The sequence below is a fragment of the Polypterus senegalus genome, chromosome 2 (assembly GCF_016835505.1).
Source record: "Polypterus senegalus isolate Bchr_013 chromosome 2, ASM1683550v1, whole genome shotgun sequence".
Classification (NCBI taxonomy): Eukaryota; Metazoa; Chordata; class Cladistia; order Polypteriformes; family Polypteridae; genus Polypterus; species Polypterus senegalus.
The window spans coordinates 260,007,009-260,016,355 of record NC_053155.1 but is presented as its reverse complement, the minus strand read 5'-3'; the positions used below and the strand labels follow the sequence as shown (position 1 = coordinate 260,016,355).

At 40.0% G+C, this 9,347-nt stretch overlaps 1 pseudogene; it reads right to left on the bottom strand.

The window, feature by feature from the left end:
- Positions 1-7,247: 7,247 nt before the first annotated feature.
- LOC120524485 lies at positions 7,248-8,893 on the bottom strand (annotated as a pseudogene).
- Positions 8,894-9,347: the final 454 nt, after the last annotated feature.

The following is a 9,347-nucleotide window of genomic DNA, read 5'->3' as shown; positions in this document are numbered from 1 at the left end:
AATCAGACCACTTTTAAGCAAATACATAGTTAAAAGTACATCCTGAAATACATAATGAATGTAATATAGGTGAAGTTTGGCTTTAATCAATGATAATTACCTGTCAGTCCTAAAATATTGGGCAAAGTTGTTTTTTTTTTTTGTTTGTTTGTCCACGCTCAATAACCCATAATGAGAAAGTGATAAGCATGTTTTCAGAAAGGTTTGTAAATTTATTAAAAATCAAACCTGAAATCTTGAATTTGTGTAAGTATTCAGATCCTTTGATGTGGCACTCCAAATTGTAGTCAGATGTATGTTGTTTGCATTAATTATTCTTGAGATGTGTCTAGAACATGACTGGAGTTCAGCTGTGGCAAACTGAACTGATTAGACAAGGTTTAGAATAACATACATGTGTATACAAGTTGCTACAATTCACATTGCATGTCCGAAAAAAAACAACTCCTGCATTTCAAGAACTCTTCTAGACCTCAGCAATCAAACTGTAGTGAGGCATAGTTCAGGACGAGGGTATAAAAACATTTCAAAAGCTTTTCTGTGTTTTCAGCAGCAGTTGCCTCAGTAATTGTGAAATGGAAGAAGTTTGGATCCATCAGGATTCCTCCTAGAATTGGCCATTTAGCCAAACTGAACAACCATGCAAGAAGGGCCTTGATCAAGGAGGTGAACAATAACCCAATGGTCACACTAACAGAGCTTCAGAGGTCCTCTGCTGAGATGGGAGAATCTGTCAGAAGGACAACCATCTTAGCAGCACTCTGAAAATCAGGCTTATATGGTAGTGTGGCTTTTCAGAAACCACTCTTGAATAAAAGGCATATGCCAGCCTGCTTGTAGTTTTCCAAACAGTATTTAAAGGACTCTGAGAGCATGAATGAAAAGATTATCTGGTCTGATGAGACAAAAATTTAACTCTTTGGTCAGAGCTCCAAGCCCCAAGGCAGGTGAGGTCCAGGCACTGCTTACCATCTGTAAAGTGAAACATGATAGTGGCAACATTGTGCTATGGGGGGTACTTCTCAGGGACAGGGATGCTGGTCATAATCGAGGGAAGAATGAATGCTGCCAAATACAGAGAGGTCCCTGAAGAAAAGCTGCTTCAGAGTGCACACAAACTTAGACTAGAGTGACGGATCACCTTTTAGTATGACAGTGACGTGAAGCATACAGACAAGACAACATTGGAGTGACTTTAGGACAAGTCTGTGACTTCCCTTGAGTGGTCCAGCTAAAGCCCAAACTTAAACCTCATAGAGCATCTGTGGAGAGACATGAAGATGGTGGTTTACAGATACTTCCAATCCATTTCAGCTGAGCTTGAGAGGATCTCAAAGAAGAATGGGATCAACTTCCTAAATCCAGGTGTGCCAAGCTTGTTGATAAGCAGGCTAATAGCTTCAATTGCTGCTAAAGGGGCTTCTATAAATTACTGAATTAAGGGTCTGAATACTTGTATGAATGCCAGATTTCGATTTTTGATTTTTAATTAATTTGCAAACCTTTCTGAAAGCATGTTTTCAAATAGTCATTATGAGTTATTGAGTACAGATTGATGGGAGTTTATCCATTTAAAACTAAATCTTCAACACGGTTAAGTGTGCAGAAAGTGATGTTTCTGAATCCTTTGTATGTATGACTCGTGCTTAATATGTATATGTTGTTTATTTGATGTATTTGCTAAAATTATTCTAAAATCTATACAAAACTAAAAAGAATAGTGGATGAGAAATTTTATATTAAACTTTTTTTTAATGTCTGTTGAACAGAATGATTATGTTCATTCTTTAACATAGTTTCTTGGCAAATAGGAAGCAGTATTAATGGCTATAGAATATAATGGCTTATATTTTACAGCATAGTCATTCGCACTACCCTGGTGTTTGTTTAGTTAATTAATAGTGAGTAATAAATGAAGATTATTGAGTTGTTCCCCTTTTAATGAACTATCCATGCATATACTGACCTGCTGTTTTATCACAGGGCTCAGGGGAGCCAGAGCATATCTTGGGTGGAAGTGCTACCTATTGCATGACCACAGCAAGGAACTGAATTACACTCCCAATTCAGCCAGTCTTAGCACACTACTGTATGTAGTACACCGACATGCAAGTGAGAATATCACTGCACTTTCTAAACAATTAAATGCATAATTGTATACAATTTTAATAAGAGGAAGGATATAAAAGGATTATGAATGATTTAGTGCAAGAATATTAGTACAGGTGTTTTTCCGCACTAGAGATATTTAAAGGAAAACATTAGTTATTAGATTTTATAGTGACCTGTAGAAGTGTGGCTCCTAGATGGACATGGCACAATTATTAATTGATTTTTTTTTTTTAAAGTAATTTTTGTATCACTAGCATCTTTTTTTGCATCATGCGTAGTAATTGTAATACAAAGCTATTTGGATAACTGTGATTTTACCATGACCAAGAACATTTATTTAAGCAGTTGAAAATACTGTGCATATCCTCCTTTCAAGTAAGCTTGTTTGTGCAACAGGCAACCAAGATACAGTACATTTCACTAAATGCATTCTCCAGGTATCTTTGGTTGAATTCATCACTTTGTCTTAGCCTATCATGGCTTCTGTACTGTTTGTTCTTTACCATTGTGTCTGAGACACAGCCTTCTCATGCCGATTAAACAACCATCTGTTGCTAAGAAGGCTAGATTTGAAATCTGTGTAAAAGATGAAATTCAGCTAAATGCTGAGAATTAAATTCATAGAGGACTAAAACAAAGTGGAAACAATCGGACACAAAATTTTGAGAGCCATTGTTGGACACAGCCGCACTTTTATTTTGACATCTAGTTACTGATTTGTTTTGCAGAACTTTACTTGAGTATCATGATTACTTATTGGATATAATCAAGATATTTGGCATCATTCTTGCCATCACTGGCAGGATTCATTTTTCTTGTTTTTAAAATTAAATCCTTTAAAATGGTTTCATGGTGGTGAAACCTCTGCAGTTTTCTTGTGTTTCCCTTGAACATGACAATTGTGTATGTTTATGTTACTAAATGTTTCTAAATTGTCTTAGAATTAATTCCTCAGTAGGTGTTGGAAGAAGCTGCTTAGGATTGGGTAGTCTGGTCAGCCCACCTTGGCATGTTGCCACTGTGACAACCATCAGGATAAACGGAGTGAAAGTGAGTGAGTGAATACATTTCACTCTAACCAAGTAAATAAATAATTTATACATAGAGGCCTAAATCCAGTAATAATTCAAAGACTTGACTCCAAAATCTATAAATGTACAAAAACAGGATCTGAAATATTATAGCAGTCCATCTGTCTTTTTGTTTTAAAATGTTTCTTAGGAATTCTTTGTTTTCTTTTTGATACATTTTTCTGCTTCCAGTTTATATTGACACCTATGGTCAGATGTTCAAATTTGCTTGTCTGTTTTTTTTTTTTTTTTCCTGCTTGGATGTTCGGCACAAGGAGTTTGCCCTTTCAGGTGCCTTTTCTGCAGCTGTTGATGTGTTTAGTTCTGACACCCTTGCCAACTTACAGTTCCTTACAAGTGCTTCAGAAAGTCCTGCTACATTTGAACCACTAACCCTTTCTTAACTTCACTAGATAGACAGATAGAACACTTTATTTGTCTCCAAAGGGAAATGTGGCTTTTTTTTTACGGTGACTGGAGTGCCAATTCTGCCACCAACCTGCAAGTTTTCCCTGTAAGTTGGAGGACCTGCTTGCAGTCCTGGATGCAGATTAACGTCATGCCCAGGACAAAGCAGTTGCAAGTTAAGGGCCTAGCTTAAGTGCCTAAGGGAGTAGAGTCACTTGTGTTTGCGGGATTTGAACTGGCAACCTTCAGAGCTATTATCCACTACCTCAGTATTCTGGGGGTAACAGGTTGCTATCTAATAATCAGATGAATCAGTTTTTGGTCAGATTTCCCTAACAGAGCCAGTAGATTACACTTAAATGCATGTTTAACATTTGAGTACAGCAGATCTAGCTTGTTATTTCCACAAGTGGAACTGGTCACAAACTGATGGAAATTTGTGATTGTTCCTTCCAAAGTCATATGGTTGAAGTCACCACATGTAACTGTAGTCAGGGTGAGTTGACAGAATGGATGATTTCTGTTCCTGAGTCTCCATTTGTGGAGGGAGAAATATAAACATTAATAAAGATGATGTATTTTATCTCCATGTGCAAATAACATGGATGAATTCCAACAGCCAGAATTTCATTGTGTGAATTACAAACTGTAGTTTAATCTGTAATCAGCTCCCTTTTGCACCATTCCTCATTCACATAAATGACAAGACCACTTCCTGTCTGTTTTCCACATTGCACTGGGTCTCTGTCTACTCAAATAAGATTTAATCCGTCCAGCATTAAAGCAATATCAGGTGAAAGCCAGCTCTCTGTAAACCACAAAACGCCACTGTACTTGTATGCTCCATGACCTGCTATAAGTGCAGACAGTTCATCCATCTTAGTTGACAGCTCAAACATTTCCCATTAGAACAGAGGGTTGGCCAGTTCTAACACTTCTTCAAGTTGTGGTAATCCAAGTAGTTGATCTAAGTACTTGATCTGATTGTCTCCTGCAGATACTACACATTTTTGTTTTGTTTTTTTGAGGAGAACGTGGACTGTTAGGTAGCCATTAAAAGAACATGGAGTTCTTGGAGGGATGTATGTAGTGATTGGAATTAATAAAGAACTGCAGTGGGCAGGGACCAGTAGTCTGGAGTTTACATTTAGAACCAAGCAGCAACAGGAAACCAGTGGAGAGAGCAGATCAGGGAAGATATTTACACTATTACTGACATGTTTTAATATTTGAAATACGTTGATTATTTTAAGGTAGGGCTTGGGCATCATATAAAAACAATACCTGTGTATTTTGGTAGAATGCCAGATGGCAAATATCTCATTTAGCCTATTAGTTTGAGTCAGTGAGTAGGCCAGAAACCAGTTTTGTTTTTATCAGAGCCACACAGAGACATATCAAAGGATGTCAAAGCCAGAGCCTTCTGTCCCGTTTGGTCTGACTGTTTCAGCTGAGGACCCCCACTTTAAAATACTCCCTAAGAATGTCTCTTTAGCCTCCATTCCTTCTGCCACTTGTTCCTTCTTTGATGGCAGATTTTACATTTTCCCTGGGATTATTGCTGCTGTTTCACAATGCTGCTCTTTATTTGTGCCAGCTGGCACTGCACCCCTGAGACAACTGCTTTTGATCTGCCATAGGGCAGACTTTTGGTTTCCCTTGCCCCTCCCTTGCAACAGCTCCTTATCCTGGGCCCCTGGCCAGAGTCTGCTTTGTGCACAGCTTTGTTTTTCCAAGATTTTTTTTTCCAGGAATGGCATTCTCTCTAGAGGCCTCCTTTAACCATGTAATAGTGTCAAACAGCTGCTGCTCTAGGCTTAGGCTCCATTCAAGATGGTGTTTCTTCATGGCACTGGTGTCTCTTTATCCCAGTGAGATCTCTGTGTCAAAAAAAAAGTTAAAAATGAAAAACAAATGATATGGCAGTTTGAGAGCCAACACATACGCTGCATAATTATTTATTGATGTGTGAACACTTCCTGAAAGACACAGTTGTCCAAATTGGGAGGGTTTGAGGATACAACTGTCAGTGAATGAAAAGATGGAACTCTGGAGAGAGCAACATACAATTGTTCGTGAGTGAAAACAGGTTTTGGCAGATACAGGCATATTTTTTTTGAAAGGTTGGCCCTGTGCCTTATTAATAGCCATTGCAAATGCCAATCTAACAGGAAATTGTCTGCGTGTAAAAGTAAAAGGCAAATTTGAATCTGATAGGGTCAGGAAAATCCGGGGAATAAGGACAGTTTGTGAGGTAGCAGATGTGGTAGTCTTACACTGCAGTGCATTGCGGTGAATGCTGGTAACAGAAAGTCTAGTTCCATTACAGAGACCTTTTGCTGGGGTGAAGTTCCTGAGAAGCATGATGACTGAACCAATTTTAATTTTGAGTTTATGTGGAGGCATGCCAGTGGGAGTAAGACTTTTAAGAAATTCTTCGGGGAATGAAAGTTGATCTGCAGGATCGTCTGTGACGATGAAGTCAACGCTGGTGAAAGTTATTTCGTCAGTAGGGATAAGTTTCAGCACTTGTTCATTAAGGTGTAGCGAGTCTTCATTGGTGACGCTTAATATAGCTCTCGTACTGAGTTGTTCCAGAGTGACAGCTGAGAAGTCGATGTCGCCATATAATTGTTGAACGGGATCAGAAATAAAAGGTAAACAATGTGAAGGCAGTCAGGAGCCACACATAATGGCGGGGAGTATTTGTTGGAAATCTCCACCTAATAGTATTGTTTTGCCTCCAAATGGCTGTGTGACACCCAAGAGGTCACGTAATAACCTGTCAACTGCCTGGAATGCGTATGCATGTCTCATTGGCGCCTCGTCCCATATTATCAATTTGGATTGCAGAAGATGTTGAACTTGTGGCGAGGTAGGTTTGATGTTGCATGTGGAAGTAGTACTCAGCTTCAATGGTATTTTAAAAACACAATGTGCAGTTCGTCCACCCGGTAACAATGTTGCAGCTATTCCTGTAGATGCTACGGTTGTAGGAATGTCCCCCCTAGCTCTGATGGTATGAATCAGGGTTTTGTAGACAAATGTTTTCCCTGTTCCTGCAAGACCATCTAAGAAGAAGCATGTTTGTTGGGGATAGGAATCATATGCAGCATGTAAAACAGTGTCAACAGCGTGTTTCTGTTCTGTGTTGAGTTTGTTGTAGTGCTGCATAGCGTGTGAGTGTTCAGCCTGAGCGTCAAAGGTGGGAGATAAATAACAAAGTGGAAGAATGTCAGTGCGGGGTAGGTGTGATTTGTGCAGGTTGAGGCCATGTGGTTTCAGCATGTCATTAATTTCCAGGAGAGCATACATGCAAGCAGTGTGTGTGGAATATTTTGTGAGAAAGTCCTCAGAAAGGGAGAGTTTATGTGTGTCCCAAAGGATTGGAACGTTGTGAGGTTCGCCGAAGACACAGATGAAAACGTAAAGTTCTCGGAGGAATGGTGGCATTCATATCTGGGATGCCTCTGTAAGAGCATCATGCCATATCTTGTCGTCTTTAAGAAGACCTAATTGTTGGCAAGCTTGTTTGAAAGTCTCACATTCAACGCCATTGACCGTTCGTAGATGGTGGAAACTTGTGACGCCTACAGAACGGGTAAGGAGAAGTCTGAGGTAATAACGTTCGGTGTCGTTAATGGCAACAGCAGGCATTCAACCAATCACTTTTGTGCCTCCTCTGATTCTCTTTTTCCATTTTCCAGAGGACTTTTGGAATGTGTAATTTTGGGGAACATCAGTGTAATGTAACTCCACAGCTTCGGGATCTGTCTTGTTGAGTTCAAACCATGCTAAGAGCATAGTGTTTTTGTTGGCATGTCTTTGTAGCGCTTGTTCCTTGTGACCCTCATGAAAGAAGATGACTTGTTGTTCTGGCAAATGAACTGGTAATCGTATTATAACATGAGATTTTTCTAAAAGACTGTACTCGTTCAAGCGCCACATAGCCTCAGGAGCACTAACAAACCTACCGTCAAGGAAAGTCTGTATTTTGTTATGTTGGAAAACGCCGTTGGCTGGCTCGCTGTGAAGTACAATGGATGCAGCGTCATGTCCTTTGTAGACATACTTATATAGATACTTGATACATTGAATGGACGCACAAACTTCAACGTTAATATGAGCATTGAATTTCTGAGAAAGCCAGGGATTGTAAGGAACTATCCAACGGTTGTCGAAATCGTATTTGCCAACAGTGGCAGTTTTCCCCTGTCTTTGGCGGTATATGGGGTATCCTTGTGTGTTTTCTTGAGTCTCGGCGTTGAAGTCCTTTGGGAGATTTTTGGTACACGTGCCGTCTTTCATGCAAGGTGAGTTGGTGTTGAGCGTTCCACATGGACCATGTACCATGCATTTAGTGACAATTTGGAAAAGTCGAGGGTGTATTTCTGGATTTGGAAGCTCAGCACAGACAAATTTGTCTATATCATCCTTGGTCCTTATTTTGTATTGTGAGTCAAGTGTAAGTAACATATGGCAATGAGGCAATCCTCATTTTTGGAACTCGATGACAAAGATGTAAGCGAGAACATTGTCGAAAACGCTCCTCTCCAGAATATCTGTTAGGAAATCTCGCAGTTTGATATGAAAGATGCGAGCAACAATGTCAGGTCTGTGTTATGATGCTTATGATGGGAAATGGCATTAGAGATTTCCGGCCAAGCAGGATTGCAGGTGAAGTTTATGAATAAGTCAGGCTTTCCACATTTCCGGACAGTTGCCATCGCGTCTTGGTAGTTCTGTTGCATGTACCTTGGACTGCCTTGAAAGGTAGAGGGAAGAATGATCAATTGTCCAGGTCGGAGGTTATGGTGTTGTGCTTTCGCAGCGACAGCATCCATCAGTCCCCTGTATTGCTCTACACGCAAATCTTGTTGATGGGACCGTAGGTAATGTAAACGTGCACCTTCTGTTCTGGCATATGCGTCGATGACGTATTGCTGGAAGAGTTTGCCACTGGAATGCAAGATGCTAAATGAAGATCTCATGGCAAGCTTGTAAGCATAAAATTGGAGCTGCATGACTCGTGTTCTTTTCGCGGTTTGCTTTTCCTCAACATGGGTCAATTTTATGTGCCAGCCTGGATCTCCGTAAGGGAATAGCAGTAGATAAACCATGGGGTCTTAGTTCATATTGAGTACAGAGACACACTTGCAAGCATGTCCCCTTGGGTATATGCAAATGTCGCGTTGTGCAAGAGGTTCCCTGTCCTCGCCTACAAAGATAGCAGCAACATCAGTTTGACAGGATGGGACATTATACCTTCTCATATCCAGAGTTGGATTTTCCATGAATACCATTCGTACAGTAGCAACAGGGTTCCTGTGAGTGATAATGTCATGCATTTGCATGTAAGACTTAGTTGAAGAGATTAACCTGTCGTATCATTTTGTCTAGTTGCAGCAACATTCCTTTTGCAAACGTTGAGTGGTAGCCTCAGCAGATGCACATTATTGAGGAGATCCATCTCAGCCGTGAAGTCATCATTACAAAATGTGCAACTGAAGGTGTGAGTGGAATTAGTTTGTAAGTGCTTCTTTAGATCGCCAGTTGATTTGAAGCACTGCTGGCACATTGCATCATTCGTTCAGTGGAGTGTGTTTTTAAATGTGCATTGAGATATCTCTGCAGTCAGAAGGTTTTGGAACAAATGGTGCATTGAAAGTCCTGTGTGGGATGCGTTTGTTCAGTGGAGTGTGTGTTTAAATGTGCTTTAAGATATTTCTGGAGTGTGAAGGTTTTTGAGCAAATGTT